General features: G+C 43.8%; 1 protein-coding gene across 1 annotated transcript in view; it reads right to left on the bottom strand.

Annotated features, from left to right (window-relative positions):
• The window catches only part of LOC121644300, a 60140-nt gene that overhangs the window by 6009 nt on the left and 28267 nt on the right, over positions 1 to 25864 (bottom strand). The window lies entirely within an intron of this gene.

Here is a 25864-nt window from a genome sequence, read left to right as displayed (position 1 = left end):
CCTCATCGTCTCGCTCTGTCCCATGCTGACAGCAGCTGGAGTGACTGACCGATCTCCTCACTGAATTCCACTGTGACTGTCAGCTCATGGAATTCACATTCTACTGCTGCATTATCAAATCCCTGCTTTTAGTATGTATTATCCTTCTTACTGAGAACCATCTGTGCTGCTCTCATCTCTGTTATAGACCTGCAACTATCAACCTTTGCCTACTTACACATGCTGGGAAAGTATCTGTTGGCCTGTTATCATGCAGTGGGGAAGCACAGAGACTGCCTTTGGCATGATGATGCAACTGGAGTCAAACCTCCGGCATTTCTTCTTCTCCCTGCAGGCTGCCCTTCAGAGTTGTGGTCTCTCTGGGCTTCAGTGGCATAATTAGTTATTAAAGATGAAAGATCCTCCATGAGACAGGGCAGGGAGGCGGTAATTCATCCATTAGACCTTGATCAGTGTGAGTAAACCAGATCTTGTGTTGAGGACTGTGACTAATTTGATGACAAACAAATCAAACCTGTGCCAATGTATGATTCACCTGGATTCATAATGCTGCATCTGCTGCTTGTGTGTGCTACTGAGCATCACTGGAGTCCCTGCAACCTTTCCAGTTAAACCTTTGATCTGCTTAATCTGTATTTTATATATATATATATATATATATATATATATATATATATGTTTAGAAAGATATGGACTTGAGTACGGAGTCCAGTCCAGTCTTGTAGGACAGGGTTACGATGGAGTATCTGTGATGAGTGGGAAACATTCTGGAGTGGCAGCTACAGTAAAGGCTGAAGCAAAACTACACTGTAGTGCTCATTGCCTCAGCTCGGTACTTGTTGATTGTCAGGTAGAACCAGAGGGAGGACGGACACAAGCGCAGGCAAGTTATACGGTTTTTTAATAAAGCTTCTCATACAAAGATGACAGGAGCAGGTCAAACAAGAGCCAAGCTAATACTACACAATGAAGCAGTCTGAGCAGGGAGTATAAGTAGCAAGATGACTCAGCATCAACTGAGGGTGATGATCGGACACAGGTGTAGTCCAAGATTGCTTGAGCAGAGGACTCCTGGGTAATGTAGTGTTGAAACCGGTGATCAGTAGACTGTGGATGTGGAGCGCACCCGAGACAAAGGAGCAGGCCTGACATTGATGCTGTGAGGGCAATCAAGATGCTGGTTACTTGTTTTCTTTATTCAAGATGATTTACACGTACATCTGGATCCTATGTTCACCAAAAGTGGCTGATGTTCAAAAAGAGATGTACAGAGATCAGCCGAGGGAGTTACAAAAACTCAGTGATAAGAGATCGGCAAGAATCGAATAGACAGATTACCAGCTGTACTTCATGTTCTTCATGATAGAAAGTAGTGGAGAAAGAGCTGCAGATGCCAGAGGTTTACTGTCTCAGTTAGACCTTAGCTTTGTCAGTCTTCTTGCAACATTTGGAAGTCTCTTCGGGGATGCAAAACTTCTCTCCGACACCCTCCAGCCTCCATGACTTAACCTAAGCATGGCAGTTAATTTAGTCCATGCACTTAAAGACTCATTGAAAGAGTACAGAAGTGAAACATTTGTTGACAGTCTGTGGAAATATATTGTAGAAAGGTCCCACGACAGCATCAACATGACACAAAGAATGGGAGACCATGCTGTCTCCCATTCTTTCCCATTTGGGAGGCAGAATGGTGCTGGTGAAGCTTTATTTCCAAAACTTAGGAACACAAAATCCACACACAACAGGAATAAACCACAAGGATCTGACAAAGACAAATGAAAACCATGAAGTAAAGATACACAGAGGGAGTAATCAAACCAGGTGAAGTACCGAGCCATTGTAATGGAAAATTATACATATAACTCTTATGCTTGTGTGATATTTAGATGAGACGTGTAATCTTGCACTCTGTATTTAAAAGTATGGCCTTATACTTTTCACTGAGTAGAACGACTTGTACCCTGCAAAATATTTGGTAATGAGCTTTTCTTTCTTAGTATTCTTTATCTGTGTCTGTAACACATCCAAGGAGAGGAGAGAAGAACTGTGTTAAAACCAGTTTGAGCAGGTTCTGAAGACAGCGTATTGAGGACTTGCACCTGCTTTTATGTCATGCGAGTCTATATTAACCAAGCCTGTGTGAATCTCTTTGGGACTCGCTCAGCCAAAGCTGTTTGACTGTGTGACTCTCATTGCGATTCAGCTCTTAATAAAAATACTTTGTTTGATTCTCACTTAGTGTGGTCTTTGATAATAAAATTTCCACAACACCAGGAACAGAAACTACAGAGCACATGAGGGAAAACAGAAAACTAAACATGACACAACCAAAAACCTAAACCACGATCATAACAAAAACTAAACATGAGTAAAACCAGGGCCCCATTTCCGAAAGCAGGTTCAACAAACTCTGAGATAAAAGTGCATCTCCACAACCACCACCGTTCAGAGGCTGAGGAGAAAACAGGTGGAGGTCTACCACAAGCACCGTTCAGAGGCTGAGGAGAAAACAGGTGGAGGTCCACCACCGTTCAGAGGCTGAGGAGAAAAAAGGTGGAGGTCTACCGCAAGCACCGTTCAGAGGCTGAGGAGAAAACAGGTGGAGGTCCACCACCGTTCAGAGGCTAAGGAGAAAAAAGGTGGAGGTCTACCACAAGCACCGTTCAGAGGCTGAGGAGAAAACAGCTGGAGGTCCTCCTCCACCACCGTTCAGAGGCTGAGGAGAAAAAAGGTGGAGGTCTACCACAAGCACCGTTCAGAGGCTGAGGAGAAAACAGGTGGAGGTCCACCACAAGCACCGTTCAGAGGCTGAGGAGAAAACAGGTGGAGGTCTACCACAAGCACCGTTCTGAGGCTGAGGAGAAAACAGGTGGAGGCCCACCAGCGTTCAGAGGCTGAGGAGAAAACAGGTGGAGGTCCACAGCCACCACTACCGTTCACAGAGGGCTAAGAAGAAAACAGGTGGAGATCCACCAGCGTTCAGAGGCTGAGGAGAAAACAGGTGGAGGTGAACCATCACCACCATTTACAGAGGCTCAAAAGAAAACAGGTGGAGGTCCACAACCACCACCGTTCAGAGGCTGAGGAGAAAACAGGTGGAGGTCTACCACAAGCACTGTTCAGAGGCTGAGGAGAAAACAGGTGGAGGTACACCAGCATTCAGAGGCTGAGGAGAAAACAGGTGGAGGTCCACAACCACCACTACTGTTCACAGAGGGCTAAGAAGAAAACAGGTGGAGATCCACCAGCGTTCAGAGGCTGAGGAGAAAACAGGTGGAGGTGAACCATCACCACCATTTACAGAGGCTCAAAAGAAAACAGGTGGAGGGTCCACAACCACCACCGTTCAGAGGCTGAGGAGAAAACAGGTGGAGGTCTACCACAAGCACCGTTCAGAGGCTGAGGAGAAAACAGGGGGAGGTCCACCAGCGTTCAGAGGCTGAGGAGAAAACAGGTGGAGATCAACCAGCACCAGCATCAGGAGGCTGAGGAGAAAAGAGGTGGAGGTCTACCACCACCTCCATTCAGAGGCTGAAGAGAAAGCAGGTGGAGGTCTACTACCGTACAGAGGCTGAGGAGAAAACAGGTGGAGGTCTACCACAAGCACCGTTCAGAGGCTGAGGAGAAAACAGGTGGAGGTCCACCACCGTTCAGAGGCTGAGGAGAAAAAAGGTGGAGGTCTACCACAAGCACCGTTCAGAGGCTGAGGAGAAAACAGGTGGAGGTCCACCAGCGTTCAGAGGCTGAGGGGAAAACAGGTGGAGGTCCACCAGCGTTCAGAGGCTGAGGAGAAAACAGGTGGAGGTCCACCACAAGCACCGTTCAGATAAACATTGATTGATAAAAACAGCAATAAATAAATAAATAAACACCGCGGACTATTTGTTTTTATGTGAGATGAACACATGAGGTGTACTGAAACAATAGAAATATAAGCCAAGATGTAGCAGAGCTGCTGTGTTTTTATGGACAGATGTCAATGTGTTTTTGGAGCTTTTTCAGGTAAAAATTATACACCTTCACTGATATGAGACAATAAGAACATCTCATACCACCATTTTGTCCACATACACTGAACTGCACAGAATGGCTCAGGCTGGCTTGGATTCCATGGTTGCTACGGAGGTGCATCATTATTTAAAAACAAACAAAGATTTCACTGATAAAACAGCTTTTCTGAAAATTCATGAGTTTAAGTCTGGATTTAACTAATTTAGAGCAGAAAATATGCATTTGAAAATGCCAGTTTTAATATTTGGGATGTAAGTATTAGAGTTTTGTACATTTCAAGAAAATAAATCACCTTAGAAGTGATTTGGTTTAAGGAAATGTAAGATAAGTTTAGGAAAATATTAATGTTTTCCTTAAACCTCTTCTGTTTGATTAAAAACTGCTTGTGATGTATAAAACTCAGATTTTATTTCTAGTCTGATTTAACTAATTTAGATCAGAAAATTTGTATTTGAAAACTGAAAACTCACTTGAAGTTTTATTATTTGGGCTGTTGGTGTTCAACTTTAGTACATTTAAGAAGAAAAACAACTTATAAGTGATTTGTGTTCATTAAACCTGTTCTGTTAGATTAAAACTGCTTGTGATGTATAAAACTAAAAGATTTTATTTTAATGTTGTGGCTAGACGCAGGCGTCACCCCTTTGCGTACAGACTGCAAATGAACTGCGCATGCTCAAAGCCTCTGGCCGATACGCCGACGTTCCCGCCTCTGCTTCCAGACTTTAAATCAAGTGTGCATGTGCGAAGTGTCCGCCAGCTTGTCTGCTGTTATTTAAAATCAAAATGGTCAGAAAATATTATTAATCCCCGGAGGCGATTTGAGTCGTCACAGCAACAACGCGTTCAAAGAGCAACAAAAAAGGACTTAGCAGCAACTTGTTCAAGGTGCTGCTTTTAAAGGGATGTAAGTATTAGAACATGAAATAAGTCATGAATGAAAAGCAACACTATACACCGGTATTTTCATACGAGGATTTCAGATATGCTACTTAAAGCAACAAGTGATTAAGGTGCATGCAGCCCACATGTATACATACATGGAATTTAAATCTGGTCTCTATTTTTGTTCTACACTATACAAAAAGGATGTGCAGAACCTGGACAAAAACAGCTGAACAATAATAATAAAACATATTATACTAAAAAGTTCAAAAGAAAAACACAAATTTAAATAGAGTGGCAGATTGATTGAACAAGAAGATGTTTCAGTTATTACAACAAACAATAAATGTTGGACATGAAGTGATGAAGTGAGGTGGAAGGAGGAGGAAGGATTGTCGGGCTTCTCTGCTTGACCCAACCTGGAGATGAATGGATGGATAGTTTAGTTCATTTTATATGTTTCTACATTTTTAATAATTAAATTGTTAGCCCAGAACTTCCACTTTAAACAAAAAAATAAACACACACAAAAAAGGTTTTTAGAAGAAGAAGGCTGTTTTTTGATAAATAAAATATTCTGATACTAAAATACAACAAAATACTAAATTAAGTACTAAATATATGTAACAAATAAAAAAATATGCTTCTAGACTTTCTACAAATTACACAGAATAATTTAGACCAGGGAGTGTGTTTACTGAACACTGACAGAAATCAGGTGGTGTGTTTATTATATGTGTGTGTACTCTGCACTGTAACCATCAGTACACAAATAAGAAATACTCTAACTTGGTCTACAATGCAAAGCAGACTCATTTTCATACATTTTCATGCTTTATAACATAATAATAATAATTGTATTTCAGTCTTAGTGTCATAAATCTGCAGTGAGAGTCCGACATATTTTCCTGCTTTAGTTTTCTGCTCTTTGATTTCTGGGAGACGTTGAACTGCAGCAACATGTCATCATGTGTCACAGGAAATGGACACCAGCCCTCCTCTTTCTCCTCCTCCCTCCTCCCCTCCTTCCTCTTCCCTTCCTCGTGTTCTCCCTCGTCCCGTTCCTCTCCATCCTTCTCTTTGTCCCCCTCTTCTTTATCCTTCTTTTCCTGCCTCTCTTTTCTCTTTTACCTCTTTTCTTCCTCCTCCCCCCTCCGCTCCTCCTCTCCTCTTTTATCCCTCTCTTCTTCCTCCTCCTCCTCCTGGTCTCCCTGCAGTCTTGGGTCCAGCTTACCCTGCTCTCATCTTCCTGCCGGCGGCTCACCTGACCAGTCCGGTAGGTGCTGACAGGAACAGGTGAGGGTGGAGGGAACGAGCAGATGTTCATGCTGCTTCATCCATAAAGATGCTGATCAGTAACCAAGATTTCAGAGCAATTCAGGATAAAGTCATAGAAATAAATCATCACATACAATTTGGTTTTTAGGAGCTAGAATGTGAAGTGACTTGATTAAAAGTCCAGCAAAGTCCAGCAAGGGTCCAGTGAAATAGTTGGTCCACAACAAGCCTTCTTTTTATATATAAAAGTCTGTTTTAGGCAACAATTTAAGTTTAATCCAATCAATAAATAAATTCTAAAAACCAACAATATGGTCAGATAAACAGATGATTTCTTTGGAAAGATGAATGACATGAAACAGTGTTGATGATAAAAGCTGATCAGATGTAATTGATGCAAACAGGTGAACATGTCTCCGTTCCCCAGCTCTTTCCTATGATGGAAGGATGTGTTTTTGTATGTGTGAGCTGGTGAGCTGATGCCACCACAGCAGCTTGTTTCACATCGGTTCTGTGTGTGTTTGTGTCTGCAGGTCAGGGCTCTGTCATGGTTTTGGCTCCTTCATGGACAGTTCTTGGTCCCTTTTGGATCCCAGAAAGTAAAAGACAAATCCTGATCAATGTTTAGATCAGCAGCTGAGCTTCTGTTTGTATGTCCACACTGTCTTCCTGCTGTAAAATGTGTGTGTGTGTTCCTGCAGGATGCCAGTGTTTGACGCCCGCCCTGCTGCAGCCACCCTGAACCCCTGCTGCTCCCAGTAAGTTTTCTCACTCCAGATCTTCTCCTCACTCCTGATCCGTGTCAGTGGATTAGGTTTATGCCTTTTTGTCTCAATAATTCTCTTTAAAATATTTTTTTTTTCTTAAACGGGAGTTGCCATGGAAACAGGTGAGCTCTGCTCTGATTGGTTTTTATTCTGTTTTGTGGCTGCCGGAAGAGGAAGCGTGATGATGATGACGACAAGCTGCCATGTGCCAAAAAGCCACGCAAGGCCTGAAGCTAACGACGTAAGCCCCAAACTCTGGTGGATCCTGTTGGGTCCTCCACTCGTGCACCACCTTCAGCCCAGACAGACTCCACCTTTTCAGAATTTTAGGGAACTTTTTTGGCCCTTAAATCCTTAAAGATGGTTGATCAGTTAGTCCCTGTTAATTGACCAGGATTTGTTTTTTAGTGCTCACACCAAACACGTCTCTAGAGTAGCTTCATTTCCATCATGTCACCAACATAAGGAGCATCCTGTCCTGAAGTGATGCTGAACATCTTCTCCACGCATTTTATCCCATCTGTGTTGGACTACTGTAACACCATCTTAAGTGGATCCCCAAACTATGCCCTTAAAATTTTTCAGCTGATCCAAAATGTTGCTGCCAGATTACTGACAAGAAAGAGCACATTTCTCCTGAGTTAGCCTCTCCACACTGGCTCTCTGTAAAATTTATCTCAAATATCTGATTGTTTCTTATTTCCCATCATTCTCAAAACATAGGAAAACTTGTGGTACAGAGAATTTCAGAAACTAGAAGGGGTGGCAGGACTTTTAGTTGAAGGCTGACACACTTTCTGCTTTTAATAGAAAACTAAAAGCTTAAAAAAAGCTGCTGAGTAATTTATTTATTATCATGATGTCATTCATGTTTCTTCTGTCTCTTGTAGGTGTCTGAGTGGCCGTCTTGAAGTGTGGTTCCAGAGGGTTGACCAGAAGTTCTGGGACCCCGCCGGAGATCACCACTTCACTAAGTTTTACATTTCAATGAAATGTTTAACTTCTGTATATAGTTCACTTTTGTTCTTTCATGTTTTGTTTTTGTCATTTTACATGTAAATAGTTCATTCATCGGCTTGCAAGGCACCACCCTCCTGTCTCCACCTGCAGCCACCACCATCGGTTTGCAAGGCACCACCCTCCTGTCTCCACCTGCAGCCACCACCATCGGTTTGCAAGGCACCACCCTCCTGTCTCCACCTGCAGCCACCACCATCGGCTTGCAAGGCACCACCCTCCTGTCTCCACCTGCAGCCACCACCATCGGCTTGCAAGGCACCACCCTCCTGTCTCCACCTGCAGCCACCACCATCGGCTTGCAAGGCACCACCCTCCTGTCTCCACCTGCAGCCACCACCATCAGCTTGCAAGGCACCACCCTCCTGTCTCCACCTGCAGCCACCACCATCGGCTTGCAAGGCACCACCCACCTGTCACCATCTGCAGCCACCACCATCGGCTTGCAAGGCACCACCCACCTGTCATCATCTGCAGCCACCACAATCGGCTTGCAAGGCACCACCCTCCTGTCTCCTCCTGCAGCCACCACCATCGGCTTGCAAAGCACCATCCACCTGTCTCCATCTGCAGCCACCACCATCGGCTTGCAAAGCACCACCCACATGTCTCCATCTGCAGCCACCACCATCGGCTTGCAGAACCCCACCCACCTGTCTCCACCTGCAGCCACCAATCTCTGGCACCAGAAAATCTGAATCCACCTTCAGCCTCCACCTTCTGGCCCCAACCTTAAGATAAAATTTGCTTTTATCCTCCACCTGCAGACTCTATCATCCACTCTGAGATAAAACACCTCCATCTATTCGTATACTTTTTAACTTTATCTATTTAAAGCAAATCTTCTACAGATTGAACCTCCACCTGAATCATCTCCATGGTAACATCCTCTCTTCAGCTACAGCCTCCATCATCTTCCATCTATGTTTGTACATGTAGCTCCACCTGCAGTCTCTGCCATCAACCTGTAAGCATCCACCTCCAGGAAGAGAAATCCACCTTTAACCTGTACGTGCTGCTTTTACCATCCACCTCCAGAAAATTCCAGCCTCACCGCCACCTGCAGTCTCCTCCTCCATCTTCCAGCTGATGAGGGTTGATCAAAGGAAGCTTCATGGTAAGGGAAATGTTCCTGTTCTTTGATCATTTCATTGCCTTTGACCTTTTTACTGACTGATCTGTTCAACCACCGACACACTGCCGTCCTTCTTTGATTGATTACATCTTTGTTTCCTTTCAGGCCGACATCAGGAAGTTCATCAGTGATCAGACAAACGATGGTCATGTCTACGCAGTCAAATGAAGAGCACTTCCTCAGAGACCATCATGATGAAGGTTCTGAGTCAGATGTTTTTATAAAGGTAAAGAAAATAGATCGATCCACTATTCTCAACCAAAATAAAGCCTTTGGTCTCTGAATGCATTTCGAACTTCACTGTGATTTTCATCCAGACCCAGCTGGACTTCACAGACATCCAGATCAGGCAGCACCAAGAGCCATTCCTCCACAACTGTGCATCCCATTATTTCTGCTTCCATTCCTCCACCTCCAGCACCGCCACCACCTCATCCTTCCTCTGACTAGGAATGCTGCTTCACACTTTTCACTGGACTTGAAGCTCAAACAAACTCTCTTCTGATGAAGTAAAACTTCCTGACTTTGAATTGCTAAAGATTTTGTGCTCATTCCACTAGTATTACTATGAAAGAGAAACCTGAATAACTGAGATTTTCATCAGTTTGTGGGATTTTAATGCTTTTAAATATGATTAAAGTTTTCTCTGTGGCTGTAAAATCTGAAAGTGATGAATTGTTTTTACATTTAGGTGGACATAAGTGTGTAAAGCAGGAGATGTTACTTCACACCTGCAGAGGAAAACAGTCTAGTGGTTTTTTGTTTTTTAATGCACTTGTATTGCTTTCTGCACCCTGCTATAATGTTTCATGTAAAGCACTTTGAATAGTCTTGTACATGAAATGTGCTATACAAATAAATTTGCCTTTGCCTTTGGTATAGAGTTTAATTGTCTCAATATTATAGTTCTTATTTTTTTAAAAAGTTTGTATTAAGAGTATATCTGTTCTGAGAAATGTTTCCTGTCATTTAGCTGAGTGCCTTTGTTTTTTATTTAATTATGAGCCTTTTGGGGAAGTAAATTTATAAATATCGGGTCAGTTGTGATGTCTGCAACTAAGGTGTTTACCATATGAATAAACTAGAGCATTTTGTCATTTTCTGGCAAAATTTCCTTCAGAAAACGAGTTCAGAGGACAACTGGAATGCACTGAAATGGCTGCCTCTAGCCAACACATCACATACTTGTGCTATTACATCTAGCAAAGAGTTTCACAACGTCATCACCCATGTACCTCCAACCATGTACGAACGTCAATAGAAGAAAGGCCAAGAAGCATCTGTTGGAATGTTAGCAGAATGAGGATTTATGGACACAGAGCTGCCATAAGGATACAGGACCTATGTGGGAAATGGTATGAATGATTTAACATCTGACTACATTTACATACAGCAAAACATGCTGCAAAGAAGGGATCCTCAGAATACTTAACAAACATAAAAGAAAAGAAAAAATCTAACTAATGGAGCAACTAAAGGCTATTTGTGATAAGGATCTGGCCAGGAGAAAAAAGAACAAGAAGAAATTAAAGCTGCAAGCAGCGATGAAGGCCCTCGCACCTCTGGCGCCGCTCCGGCCTATTGCACCGCCCCATCATCCGGCAACCTCCCTCCCCCAGCACGCTCATTCTTGCTCACAGCTCTATGCTCACTCGTCCCCAGGTTTTCTGCCTTGGATGGTCATCATGTCCCTCTAAGGATCACCTGGTACATCAATGGGCCCCATAGTGACATCAGAGATGTTCATGACTATGTTCTGACCAATTATGTGAAATAAATACAAACAAAAGCATGGTTTTAAGATCTGCAGATATCAACATGGCCAGTAGGTGGCGCTATAGTGTTTGATCATGTACTAACATGTTGAGGTTGGGACTTTAATGACAACTGCTAAATATGACGTACTTTGGTCAATCGAGTCCAAAGTTATAGCCACTTCCTGTTTGATGGCGAGGGATTGAAACCTCACAGGCAGCCATTTTAATCATGATGGTGTAAGAAGTTTGTTATATTGTGGATCATGATTTCATCAACGATGATATTGATGAGTTTGAGTAGGTGTGTAAGGTTTTCAATTGGAAAAAATGTGGTACTTCCTGTTTCCAGGGGGCGGGGCTATGACGTTGACGACATCTGGACATATAGATGTGGTCAGCATGGAAATGACATCATACGTGGCCATTTTGGTCAAGATAGGTTCTTTGATATGTAAGTTATATCAGTTTCGTCTCCCATGGCGAGATATCAAAGTTTGAGGCCACGCCCCCGGCATGCCCTTTCTTCTATGAGAAAGTTTTGCATAACTTTTGATCACACATGCCTCTGGAAGCTTCAGAGTGATTTTGAGGTAAATACGATAAAATCTGTAGGAAGAGTTCGTTCAAATGCAATGGCAAGAAGCAGGCCAAAATGACCCTGAAAATGACACGTTTTACAAAATGGCCGACTTCCTGTTGAAATTAGCCTATAGGTCTCATGGACAGTTTTGTACATCCTAGCATAGTAAATAAATGTGGGGAATTTCATGCATGTCGGTCCACGTAGGGGGCGGGGCTGGTTGATGGAAATATTGTAGGGGGCGCTAAAGAGCCACTATGTCACTATTCCAGCATATGTCAATTTGGCTCAGTTCCACGTCTGACTACAATCCTTCCGACCGAGTTTGGTGGAGATCGATGGTACACCGGGTGAGTTACAAGTACTTCCTGTTTGGTGGCGTCGGACCAATATTCGCCATGGTTACGTTTGGCGAAGGAGCTTGAGATTTTTATTGTGGTATCATGAAAGGGTTTGACCTGTTGTGAAGCACTTTCAAGTGTCTGGGATTCATGCCTGAGGAGAAGGACCCCGGCAACTGAAAAAAAGCACTTCCTGTCGAAAGTGGGCGGGGCTTAGGGCTAGACCGGAAGTGGTCATACGGGTCTGTTTGGGACCGGACCATGACTAAACTCTGTGAGTTTGATGGTGATTGGGTGAAAAATGAGGGAGTTATTCTTATTTATGATGTCATGGCATCTTATCGAAGTTCGCCATGGCGCCACGGTCTCGCCTTGCCACGTAGAGCAACAGTTTTCACCGGATATCATCACCAACTTGTTTTCAGGTGTCTGACCCAGTTTGACCCCGGTTGTGTTCAAAACGTCAGAGAAGTGGGTCTTCGAGTAAAAAACATGACTTCCTGTCACCAGGGGGCGTGGCCTATTCGTAATCCAATAATGAACACGTAGATGTCTTGAGGATGGGACTAGTTTCATACGTGGCCATTTTGGTTCAGAAATATTGTTTTATGTGGGAGTTATTTCAATTTCGTCTTTTATGGCGAGACATCAAACTTTGAGGCCACGCCCCCTGTACACCCTTACTCCTTTGAGAAAGTTTTGCATAACTTTTGATCACACATGCCTTCTGAACATCCTGAGCCATTTTGGTGTCAATACGATAATATCTCTAGGAGGAGTTCGTTCAAATGCGAGGTCAGTAAAACGCCAAAATGGCGACTTTGACCCAAAATGGCCGACTTCCTGTTTGATTTAGACCAATGTCATAATTTCCTTTTTTGTTCGCCCCTACATGTAGAAGATGTGTAGCAAGTTTCATAAAGATTGATGAGATGTAGCGGAGGGGCTTCACAAATAGGTGGCGCTCTTGCTCAATTTTGCCCGAACAGTCCAGGAAATGCAAAAATATGAAATTTTTCACATTCCAATGGGGGGTAGGAAAAATATGGTGAGTTTTTGAGCATGTTCAGACCCCCAGAAATGCCAAAATGTAGGCTGAAGAATAATAATAATTAAAGCTGCAAGCAGCGATGAAGGCCCTCGCACCTCTGGCGCCGCTCTGGCCTATTGCACCGCCCCCTCGGCCTGCAACCTCCCTCCCCAAGCAAGCTCGCTCTGGCTGGCAGTCGTACGCTCAGTCGTCCCCATGTTTCTGCCTCGTGTGGTCATTGTCTCTCTCTGACCATCATCTCATACATCAATGGGCCTAATAATGACATCAGAAGTGGTCATGACCTTGTTCTGACCAATAGTGTGAAACAAATCCAAACACAATCATGCTTTTAAGATCTGCAGATATCAACATGGCCAGTAGGTGGAGCTATAGTGTTTGATCTTGTACTAACATGTTGAGGTTCGGACTTTAATGACAACTGCCAAGTATCACGTCATTGGGTCAACCGAGTCCAGAGTTATAGCCACTTCCTGTTTGATGGCGAGGGACAGAAACCTCACAGGCAGCCATTTTATTCATGATGGTGTAAGCAGTTTGTTATATTGTGAGTCATGTGTTCATCAAGGATAATATTGATGAGTTTGAGTAGGTGTGTAGGGTTTTCAATGGGATAAAAGGGGTACTTCCTGTTTCCAGGGGGCGGGGCTATGGCGTTGAAAACATCAGGACATGAAGAGGCTTTTTGGTTTGTACTGGCATGTTATATAAATATGCCACATTTCATGAATGTCAGTCAAAGCAGTGGTTGGAGCTGATAGAATAAATAATTATAGGGGGCGCTATAGAGCCACATAACCAGCATATGTCTATTTAAATCAGTTCCAGGCCTGACCACTGTCCTTCCTGCCGAGTTTGGTGGAGATCGGAAGTACTATGGGTCAGTTGCAAATACTTCCTGTTTCATGGCGATGAACGCCATTCGCCATGGTTTTGCTTGAGGAAGGAACTTGAGGATTGTTTTCGGTAGTATCACGAAAGAGTTTGACCTGATCTGAAGCACTTTTGAGTGTGTGGAGTTCATTCCTGAGGAGAGGGACCCCAGTGTCTGAAAAAGACACTTCCTGTTGAAAGTGGGCGGGGCTTAGACCAAGACCAGAAGTAGTTCAATGTATCTGTTCAGGAACAGACCCTGAGTAATTACTGTGAGTGTGATGGTGATTGGATGAAAATTGAGGGATTTATACTGATTAATGATGTCATGGCGTTTTATCCAAGTTTGTCATGACGCCACCGTCTGGCCATGCAGCATTGAGCAATGTCCAGGTGACAACATCTGGACATGTAGATGTGGTCAGCATGGAAATGACATCAAACGGGGCCATTTTGGTTAAGATAGGTTGTTTTATATGTAAGTTATGTCAGTTTCGTCTCTCATGGCGAGATATCAAAGTTTGAGGCCACGCCCCCGCCATGCCCTTTCTCCTTTGAGAAAGTTTTGCATAACTTTTGATCACACATGCCTCTGGAAGCTTCAGAGTGATTTTGAGGTAAATACGATATAATCTGTAGGAGGAGTTCGTTCAAATGCAATGGCAAGAAACAGGCCAAAATGACCCTGAAAATGACACGTTTTACAAAATGGCCGACTTCCTGTTGAAATTAGCAAAAAGGTGTAATGGACAGTTTTGTGCATCCTGGCATAGTAAATCAATGTGGTGAATTTCATGCATGTCGGTCCACGTAGGGGGCGAAGCTGGTTGATCAAAATATTGTAGGGGGCGCTATAGAGCCACTATGTCACTATTCCAGCATATGTCAATTTGGCTCAGTTCCATGTCTGAATACGATCCTTCCTGCCGAGTTTGGTGGAGATCGATGATACACCGGGTGAGTTACAAGTACTTCCTGTTTGATGGCGTCGGACCAAGATTCGCCATGGTTACGTTTGGCGAAGGAACTTGAGATTTTTATTGTAGTATCATGAAAGGGTTTGACCTGTTGTGAAGCACTTTCAAGTGTCTGGGGTTCATGCCTGAGGAGAAGGACCACGACAACTGCAAAAAAGCACTTCCTGTTGAAAGTGGGCGGGGCTTAGGGCTAGACCGGAAGTGGTCATATGGGTGTGTTCGGGACCGGACCATGACTAAGCCCTGTGAGTTTGATGGTGATTGGGTGAAAAATGAGGGAGTTATAGTGATTGATGATGTCATGGCGTCTTATCGAAGTTCGCCATGGCGCCACGGTCTTGCTTTGCAGCGTAGAGCAACAGTCTTCACCGGATATCATCCCCAACTTGTTTTCAGGTGTCTGATGCAGTTTGACCCCGGTTGTGTTCAAAACGTCAGAGAAGTGGGTCTTCGAGTAAAAAACATGACTTCCTGTTGCCAGGGGGCGTGGCCTATTCATAATCCAATAATGACCACATAGATGTGTTGAGGATGGGACTAGTATCATACGAGGCCATTTTGGGTCAGAAAAGTTGTTTTATGTGGGAGTTATATCAATTTCGTCTTTCATGGCGAGACATCAAACTTTGAGGCCACGCCCCCTGTACGCCGTTACTCCTTTGAGAGAGTTTTGCATAACTTTTGATCACACATGGCTTCTGAACATCCTCAGCCATTTTGGTGTCAATACGATAATATCTCTAGGAGGAGTTCGTTCAAATGCGAGGTCAGTAAAACGCCAAAATGGCGATTTTGACCCAAAATGGCCGCCTTCCTGTTTTTTTTAGAGCAGTTCTCCAAGAGGATTTTTTGTTCGCCTGAGCATTTAGAACATGTGTAGTGAGTTTCATAAAGATTGATGACGTGCAGTGGCGGGGCACCATAAATAGGTGGCGCTCTTGTTCAATTTTGCCCGAACAGTCCCGAGCACCCCAAAATATGAAATTTTTCACATTCCTTTGGGGGGGTACGCAAAATTTGGTGAGTTTTGGGGTATGTTGAGACCCCCAAAAATGCAATTCATTTGACGGGAGAATAATAAGAATAATTAAAGCTGCAAGCAGCGTTGGAGGCCCTCGCACCTCTGGCGCCGCTTCGGCCTATTGCACCGCCCCATCGGCCAAGAGCCTCCCTCCAGCAACACAGCCTCTCTTGCCCACAGCCATATACCCATTCTTCCAGAGTTTATCTCCATCAAGAGGTGATTTTCCTCATCAGAAGATCAACTTGCACGTCAGCCTGTCCAGTGATGACATCTGAAGCATTCATGACCTTGTTTCTTACAAACTGTGTTGAATTCCCACAATCTGGAGCATGATTTCATCAAGAGGAAAATTCCACGTGGCCACTAGGTGGTGGTAAAGTTCTTTTAATGTACGACCATGTTCAGATTGGAACTCTAATGAGAACAGGAAAATATTAGCTCAATTGGTCAACTGACAGCAGGGTTAGTGCCACTTCCTGTATAATGGCGAATGATTTAAACCATCACAGGAAGCCATTTTAATCATGATGCTGTAAGAAGTCAGTCATATTTTCAACCATGAGTTCATGAAGGATGATATTAATGAGTTAGAATTAGTTATACAGAGGATAAAGGGTTAAAATGGTGGGACTTCCTTTTCCCAGGGCTATGGTGTTGAGAACATCAGGACATGAAGTGGCTTTTTTGTTTGTCCTGGCATGTTATATAAATATGCCACATTTTACTATGTCGTTCAAAGCAGTGGGTGGAGCTGATAGACTAAATATTGATAGGGGGCGCTATAGAGCCATATTACCAGCATATGTGTATTTGAATCAGTTCCAGGCCTGACCACTGTCCTCCCTGCCAAGTTTGGTCGAGATCAGGAGTACATTGGGTCAGTTACAAGTACTTCCTGTTTCATGGCGGTGGACGCCATTTGCCATGTTTTGCTTGAGGAAGGAACTTGAGGTTTTTTTTCTCTTATATCATGAAAGGGTTTGACCTGATCTGAAGCACTGTAGAGTGTGTGAGGTTAATCCCTGACGAGAGGGACCCTGCTGCAGGAAAAAGGCACTTCCTGTTTCAAGTGGGCGGGGCTTAGGCCAAGACCAGAAGTAATTACATATATCTGTTAAGAAGCAGACTCTGATTAATCAGTGCAAGTGTGATGCTGATTGGATGAAAATTGAGGGATTTATACTCAATAATGATGTCATGGCGTTTTATCCAACCTTGTCATGGCGCCACGGTCTCGCCATGCAGCGTTGAGCAATGTCCAGATGACAACATCAGGACTTGTAGATGTGGTCGGCATGGAAGTGAAGAGAAATATATGCAGTTTGGTACAGAATGAGTGTTGTATTGCAGAAATAATAGATTCCGTGCTTGTTGGCGAAACATCAAAACTTGATGAGGCGCCGCCGCTGAACGCCACCTCCTATTAGAAAATTTTCAATAACTTTTGACCACGCATGCCTCTGGAGTGTTCAGACTGAGTTTGAGGTAAATACGATAAAATCTGTAGGAGGAGTTCGTTCAAATGCAAGGCAAAGAAACATGCAAAAATGACCCCAAAAATGACACTTTTTTCAAAATGGCTGACTTCCTGTTGAAGTTATCATATAGGTCCAAGAGGCTTTTTTGTACATCCTTCCAAGTTCTATCAATATACTGGATTTCAGCCATATCAGTCAATGTAGTGGGCAGATATGATCAATTAAATATTTGTAGGTGGCGCTATAGAGCCATATTGCAATTTTTCCAACATATGTCAATGTGGCTGAGTTCTCGGCTGGTCCGCGCTCCTCCCTGCCAGGTTTGGTGTAGATCAGCAGTACAATGGGTCAGTTACAAGTACTTCCTGTTTGATGGCGTCGGACCGCTATTCGCCATGGTTACGTTTGGCGAAGGAGCTTGAGATTTTTATTGTGGTATCATGAAAGGGTTTGACCTGTTGTGAAGTACTTTCAAGTGTGCACGTTTTATTCCTGAGGAGATGGACCCCTGCGTCTGAAAAAAAGCACTTCCTGTTGGAAGTGGGCGGGGCTTAGGGCTAGACCGGAATTGGTGATATGAATCTGTTCAGGGCCGGACCCTGATTAATCCCTGCAAGTCTGATGGGGATTGGATCAGAATTGAGGGATTTATAGTGATTTATGATGTCATGGCGTCTTATCAAAGTTCGCCATGGCGCCACGGTCTCGCCCTGCAGCATAGAGCAACAGTTTTCACTGGTTATCATCACCAACTTGTTTTCTGCTGTCTGACCCAGTTTGGACCTGGTTGTGTTCAAAACGTCAGATAAGAGGGTCTCCAAGTAAAAACCATGACTTACTGTCGCCAGGGGGCGTGGCCAATTCATAACCCAAATATTGACATGTAGATGTGTTCAGGATGGGACTGGCATCATACATGGCCATTTTGGTTCAGATACATTGTTTTATGTGGAAGCTATATCACTTTCGTTCTTCACGGCGACACATCAAAATTTGAGGCCCCACCCCCTCCATGCCCTTTCTCCTATTAGAAAACTTTCAATAACTTTTAAAGACACATGCCTTCTGGACATCCTGAGCTATTTTGGTAGCGGTACGATAAAATCTCTAGGAGGAGATAGATTTTGAAAATGTCAGTAAAACGCCAAAATGGCGACTTTGACCCAAAATGGCCGACTTCCTGTTGGTTTTAGGCTGTTGCTCCAAGAGGATTTTTTGTTCGCCCGAACATTTAGAATATTTGTAGCAATTTTCATAAAGATTGATGACGTGCAGTGGCGGGGCATCGTAAATAGGTGGCGCTCTCATTCAATTTTGCCCGAACAGTCCCAAGCACCCCAAAATATCAAATTTTTCACATTCCTTTGGGGGGGTACACGAAAATAGGCGCGTTTTCGTGCATGTTCAGGTCCCCAAAAATGCCTCCAATGTTTAAGAAGAAGAAGAAGAAGAAGAAGAAGAAGAATAAGGAAGAAACGGAGCAATTACAATAGGCCTTCGCACCGCCTTCGGTGCTCGGGCCTAATTAAAGCTGCAAGCAGCGATGAAGGCCCTCGCACCTCTGGCGCCGCTCCGGTCTATTGCACCGCCCCGTCAGCCGACAACCTCCCTCCCCAAGCAAGTTCGCTCTGGCTGGCAGCCTTACGCTCAGTCATCCCCATGTGTCTGCCTGGAGTGGTCATTGTATCTCTCTGACCATCATCTCATACATCAATGGGCCTAAAAATGACATCAGAAGTGTTCATGACCATGGTCTGACCAATAGTGTGAAACAAATCCAAACAAAAGAGTGGTTTTAAGATCTGCAGATATCAACATGGCCAGTAGGTGGTGCTGTAGTGTTTGATCATGTGCTAACCTCTTCAGTTTGGAACTTTAATGACAACGGCCAAGTGTCACGTGCTTGGGTCAACCGAGTCCAGAGTTATAGCCACTTCCTGTTTGATGGCTGAGGGACTGAAACCTCACAGACAGCCATTTTAATCATGATGGTGTAAGTAGATTGTGATATTTTTAATGATGAGGTCTCCAAGAACGATATTGATGAGTTTGATGAAGTTTGTAAGGTTTTCAATGGTAAAACATGGGGTACTTCCTGTTTCCAGGGGGCGGGGCTATGGCGTTGACAAGATCTGGACATGTATATGTGGTCAGCATGGAAATGACATCATACGTTGCCATTTTGGTTAAGATAGGTTGTTTTATATGTAAGTTATATCAGTTTCGTCTGTCATGGCGAGATATCAAAGTTTGAGGCCACGCCCCCGCCATGCCCTTTCTCCTTTGAGAAAGTTTTGCATAACTTTTGATCACACATGCCTCTGGAAGCTTCAGAGTGATTTTGAGGTAAATACGATAAAATCTGTAGGAGGAGTTCGTTCAAATGCAATGGCAAGAAACAAGCCAAAATGACCCTGAAAATGACACGTTTTACAAAATGGCCGACTTCCTGTTGAAATTAGCAAAAAGGTGTAATGGACAGTTTTGTGCATCCTGGCATAGTAAATCAATGTGGTGAATTTCATGCATGTCGGTCCACGTAGGGGGCGAGGCTGGTTGATCGAAATATTGTAGAGGGCGCTATAGAGCCACTATGTCACTATTCCAGCATATGTCAATTTGGCTCAGTTCCACGTCTGAATACGATCCTTCCTGCCGAGTTTGGTGGAGATCGATGGTACACCGGGTGAGTTACAAGTACTTCCTGTTTGATGGCGTCGGACCAAGATTCGCCATGGTTACGTTTGGCGAAGGAACTTGAGATTTTTATTGTGGTATCATGAAAGGGTTTGACCTGTTGTGAAGCACTTTCAAGTGTCTGGGGTTCATGCCTGAGGAGAAGGACCACGACAACTGCAAAAAAGCACTTCCTGTTGAAAGTGGGCGGGGCTTAGGGCTAGACCGGAAGTGGTCATATGGGTGTGTTCGGGACCGGACCATGACTAAGCCCTGTGAGTTTGATGGTGATTGGGTGAAAAATGAGGGAGTTATAGTGATTGATGATGTCATGGCGTCTTATCAAAGTTCGCCATGGCGCCACGGTCTTGCTTTGCAGTGTAGAGCAACAGTCTTCACCGGATATCATCCCCAACTTGTTTTCAGGTGTCTGATGCAGTTTGACCCCGGTTGTGTTCAAAACGTCAGAGAAGTGGGTCTTCGAGTAAAAAACATGACTTCCTGTTGCCAGGGGGCGTGGCCTAATCATAATCCAATAATGACCACATAGATGTGTTGAGGATGGGACTAGTATGATACGAGGCCATTTTGGGTCAGAAAAGTTGTTTTATGTGGGAGTTATATCAATTTCGTCTTTCATGGCGAGACATCAAAGTTTGAGGCCACGCCCCCTGTACGCCGTTACTCCTTTGAGAGAGTTTTGCATAACTTTTGATCACACATGCCTTCTGAACATCCTCAGCCATTTTGGTGTCAATACGATAATATCTCTAGGAGGAGTTTGTTCAAATGCGAGGTCAGTAAAACGCCAAAATGGCGACTTTGACCCAAAATGGCCGCCTTCCTGTTTTTTTTAGAGCAGTTCTCCAAGAGGATTTTTGGTTCGCCTGAGCATTTAGAACATGTGTAGTGAGTTTCATAAAGATTGATGACGTGCAGTGGCGGGGCACCATAAATAGGTGGCGCTCTTGTTCAATTTTGCCCGAACAGTCCCGAGCACCCCAAAATATGAAATTTTTCACATTCCTTTGGGGGCGTACGCAAAATTTGGTGAGTTTTGGGGTATGTTGAGACCCCCAAAAATGCAATTCATTTGACGGGAGAATAATAAGAATAATAATAATAAACGCTTGCATTACAATAGGCCTTCGCACCGCCTTCGGTGCTCGGGCCTAATAATAAACGCTTGCATTTCAATAGGCCTTCGCACCGCCTTCGGTGCTCGGGCCTAATTAAAGCTGCAAGCAGCGATGAAGGCCCTCGCACCTCTGGCGCCGCTCCGGCCTATTGCACCGTCCCGTCAGCCGGCAACCTCCCTCCCCAAGCAAGTTCGCTCTGGCTGGCAGCCTTACCCCTATAATCCCCCAAATCCCACTCAGCCCTCCTTCAAACCCCTGCACCCCCCCTGCCCCCGGGCCATACCCTGGGTCCCAGGGCATCAACCAGACACCAGGGCATGCACCAACCCACACCACGGCAGCACATCCGGGCAGGCCCAGACCCCCAGCACACACGGACTCCACCACCCTGGAGGAAGGAGGACCACCCCCGGGCACCAGAGCCCAGAACCCCAGCCCAGCCCGCCCCGGAATAGCCCAGCCGCCCGGCCCAGGACCGACGCCCACCAACCCAGGCGCCACCAGTGGCCTCACCCCCCTCCACGAGGCGACTCCAACCGCTGGCCCCCACAGCCCCCGACGACGCCAGACCCAGAGCCACCCCCACCGCAGAGCAGCCCAGTCCCGCGCCACGGGAAACCACAAAGAACCCGCAACCACCAGTCACCCCCCGGCCATTTCCCAAACCCCCATAGCAACAAGGTCACAGTCCTCCACCTACACTAAGTGATGGAACTAAGCACAGGGGACCAGAGGGAATGAGATTCAGCTAAATAGTTCTTTGAGGAGGCAGACATTGTCTCACTACTGATGTGGTCAACTAAGAGATTCCTAAACTGCTGAATACACAGATTATTTTTGTTTTTCCAGTTCACAAGGATAGTTTTCTTTGCAATGCATAATGCTGTGCGTATCATGTGTGCAGAGTTAATTGCCATATTAATGTCACCCAAGTCACCTAGTAGACATAGTGCGGGGATTGTAGGAATATTACATTTAAACCATGTTGACATGTCCACACATACCTGAAGCCAGAACCTGCGGACAGGTGTGCAGGACCACAAGGCATGGAGATAGTTGTCAGATGTGTTTTCATTGCAGTGTGTGCAGATGTTTGATTGTGACAGACCCATCCTGAACATCCTTTGTCCTGTATAATGAGCTCTATGCAGAATTTTGAATTGTATTAGTTGCATATTTGAATTCTTAGTCATTTTAAAGGTGTTTAAACATATTTGTGACCATTTATCTTTATTAAAGTTACTGGATAAGTCACCCTCCCATTTTGAAGTTGGAAGACAGATTGAGTCTTCTAGTTTAGATAATAGTCTATATGTTTTTGATAATAGCTTTGGGGCATCGAGATTCATGAATTCTGCCAACCTAATGGGTAGCTGTAAGTTTAATTGATTAATGGTATATTTTTACATATAATAGATTTAAGCTGGTGATATTCTAAAAATGTTTTGCTACTGATTCCATATTGTGAAGTGAGAATATTAAATGAGAAGAAGTTTCAATTTTCTATTATATGTTCTAACTGTTTTATTCCTTTATTTTTCCATTGAGTGAAATTAATCAGCTTTTTATTTTGCAGGATGTCAGCGTTGTTCCAGAGGGGTGTAAACTTACATGGAAAAAGTCAGGATTTGGTTATTTTTAGAAATTCCCACCAAGCCACTATAAGAGGAGGTAAGAGGAACTGATATTGATGCTTTTAAAACATTTGTGTGTTTTGATGGTTGAGCTGATGAATGGCAGATCAGAGATAAACACATCCTCACACAATGCTTGCTCTACATCTAACCATGATTCATCCAGACTGCTAGGTTTAAGCCATTTGGAGATATAATACAGCTTGTTAGCTAAGAAAACATGATTAAAGTTGGATAGGTCCAATCCGCCTCTATCTTTAGTCTGTTGTAAAGTTTTTAGACTGATACGTGATGGCTTATTTTTCCATAAAAATTTTGATATATGTGAGTCCGGTGACTTAAACCAGCTGGAGGATGGTTTAGTGGGTATCAGTGAAAACAGGTAGTTTACTTTAGATAGAACCATCATTTTAACTGTGGCAACCCTCCCCATGAGTGATATGGGTAAGCGCCTCCACCGTGAGAGATCATCCTCTATTGCTTTAAGTAGCTGGACATAATTTAGCTTTGTCTGTTCTGATAACCTGGGGGAAATGTTTATGCCTAGATATCTAATGTTTCCAGACTGTATTGTAGTATTAGGTATGTTTTGTAGGTCACAGTTGATGGGCATAATAATAGTGTTAGACCAGTTAATAGAGTAGTCTGAGGTGGTAGTCTGCAGCATGGGGGCCCCTCAGGCAACAGTGCTCTCACCGTTCCTCTTCACCCTCTACACCTCGGACTTCACCTACAACACCAGCAGCTGTCATCTCCAGAAGTTCTCTGACAACTCAGCCATTGTGGGCTGTGTGTCTGAGGGGAACGAGCTGGAGTACCGGTCAGTCATGAATGAATGAAATGAATGAAATGAAAGAATGAAATGAAAAATACTTTATTAATCCCAAAGGGAAATTCAATATTGTAGTAGTAGTAATTTTTTTAGTAAAACAATCACATTAATTAATTAAGGGCTTTGTTCTTCAGCCTGATAGCTGCTGGAAGGAAGGATCTTCTGTATCTCTCTGTCTTGCATCGGACTTGAACAAGCCTCCCACTGAACACACTCTGTTGTTTCGTCACGGCGTTGTGTAGGGGGTGTGAAGGATCTTCCATTATCTTCGTCAGCTTGTACAGAATTCTTTTTTTGATGATCAACTCCAGCGGCTCCAGAGTTACTCCAAGCACAGAACCGGCTTTCTTGATCAGTTTGTTAATTCTTTTCAAGTCTCTGGTTCTGATGCCGCTGCCCCAGCAGATTGCTGCAAAGCTGATTGCACTTTCAACAACAGACCTGTAGAACATTTGCAACATTTTGGTGCAGAAGTTAAAAGATCTCAGCTTCCTTAAGAAGTAGAGTCTGCTCTGACCTTTCTTGTAAATGTACTCAGTGTTGCTTTTCCACTCAAGTCTGTTGTCCAGCTGAACTCCAAGGTACTTGTATTCCTCCACCACCTCCACCTCCTCTCCCATGATGGAAACACTTCTATGTGTGTTCTTGTTCCTCCTGAAGTCAACAATCATCTCCTTTGTTTTCTTGGTATTCAAGTCATCATGGACTTTGTGGACTGGTGTGAGCGCAACCACCTGTGCTTAAACACCAGTAAGACCAAGGAGATGGTGATTGACTTCCGGAGAAGGACACTACCCCACACACCGGTGAACATCCAGGGGAAGGACATTGACCTGGTGGACAGTTTCAAGTACCTGGGTGTTCACCTCAACAGTAAACTGGACTGGTCACACCACACAGACGCCCTGTACAAGAAGGGCCAGAGTCGCCTCCACCTCCTGAGGAGACTGAGGTCCTTTGGAGTATGCAGGCCTCTGCTAAGGACATTTTATGACTCTGTGGTAGCCTCTGCTGTCCTCTACGCCGTTGTCTGCTAGGGAGCGAGCAGCACTGACCGGGACAGGAAGAGACTGAACAAGCTGGTCAGGAGGGCCAGCTCTGTCCTGGGCTGGACTCTGTGGAGGAGGTGGGTGAGAGGAGGATGTTGGCCAAGCTCACATCCATCATGGACAACACCTCTCACCCGCTGCACCAGACTGTGGAGGGGCTGAGCAGCTCCTTCAGCAGCAGACTGAGACACCCTCAGTGTAGGAAGGAGCTACCGCAGGTCCTTCATTCCCACTGCTGTCAGACTGTACAACTTATTTGTATAGTCATAATACTGTGCAATATTTATTTATATTTTACTGTGCAATACCCCCCATTATCAATGTCATCATATTCTTCATATCCCACCATCACCATGTAAATATGTATATAGTCTGTGAGGTTGTTGTTATATTTTATATATATATATAGTATATATATATATATATATATATATATATATATCTTTTATATTTATAATGGTACATATTTTTTGCTTTTCTTAGACTTTTTCTTGTAAATAATTTATATTACACCTTCTTGCTGTGATGCATGTTCACCTTATTCTGTCTTTCTGCAATTCTATAACAAGAGCTGCTGTAACAAGTGAATTTCTCCACTGTGAGATAATAAAGTCTAATCTAATCTAATCTAATCTAATATTGATGAGAATGTGTTAATAAGTGTGATTGTCTGGGGGAGAGACGTCGGTGAGTTCTGGAGGAAAAGTCATCAGCATAAAGACTTATCTTGTGTTCTATATTTTTGGCATGGATTCCTTTAATCTCTTTATTTTGTCTTATGGCAGCAGCTAGGGGTTCAATAAAAATAGCAAAGCGTGATGAAGAAAGCGGGCAGCCCTGTCTGGTTCCTCTCTGCAAACAGAAGCTTGTAGAGGTTTGATCACTGGTCTTCACACATGCATTTGGGTTGTTATATAATATTTTTATCCAATCTATGAAAGATGACCCAAACCCAAATTTGTTTAACGCTGCAAATAAAAATTTCCAGTTAACTCGGTCAAACGCTTTTTCTGCATCTAAAGAAATGACTGTGGATTCCAGATTATGTAGAGTAGAATAATCTATGATGTTAATTAATCTACGCATGTTAGTAGAGGAATGTCTACCTTTAATAAAGCCTGTTTGGTCAGGATGGATTATTAGAGGGATTATTTTTTCTATTCTTCTGGCCAAAGCTTTGCTAATTATTTTGAGATCTACATTTATTAATGAAACTGGACGGTAACTGGATGGAAGTGTCAGGTCTTTACCTGGTTTTAATAGTAGAGTAATATTGGCTAGGTTCATATTTGAAGGTATTTTTTGTTTTTCCCTTATTTCTAATATCATATTGTAGAAAGTGGGTGCCAGCGTTGTCCAG

This window comes from Melanotaenia boesemani, chromosome 8 (genome assembly GCF_017639745.1).
Source record: "Melanotaenia boesemani isolate fMelBoe1 chromosome 8, fMelBoe1.pri, whole genome shotgun sequence".
Taxonomy (NCBI): domain Eukaryota; kingdom Metazoa; phylum Chordata; class Actinopteri; order Atheriniformes; family Melanotaeniidae; genus Melanotaenia; species Melanotaenia boesemani.
This window is presented reverse-complemented; position numbering and strand designations above follow the sequence as displayed.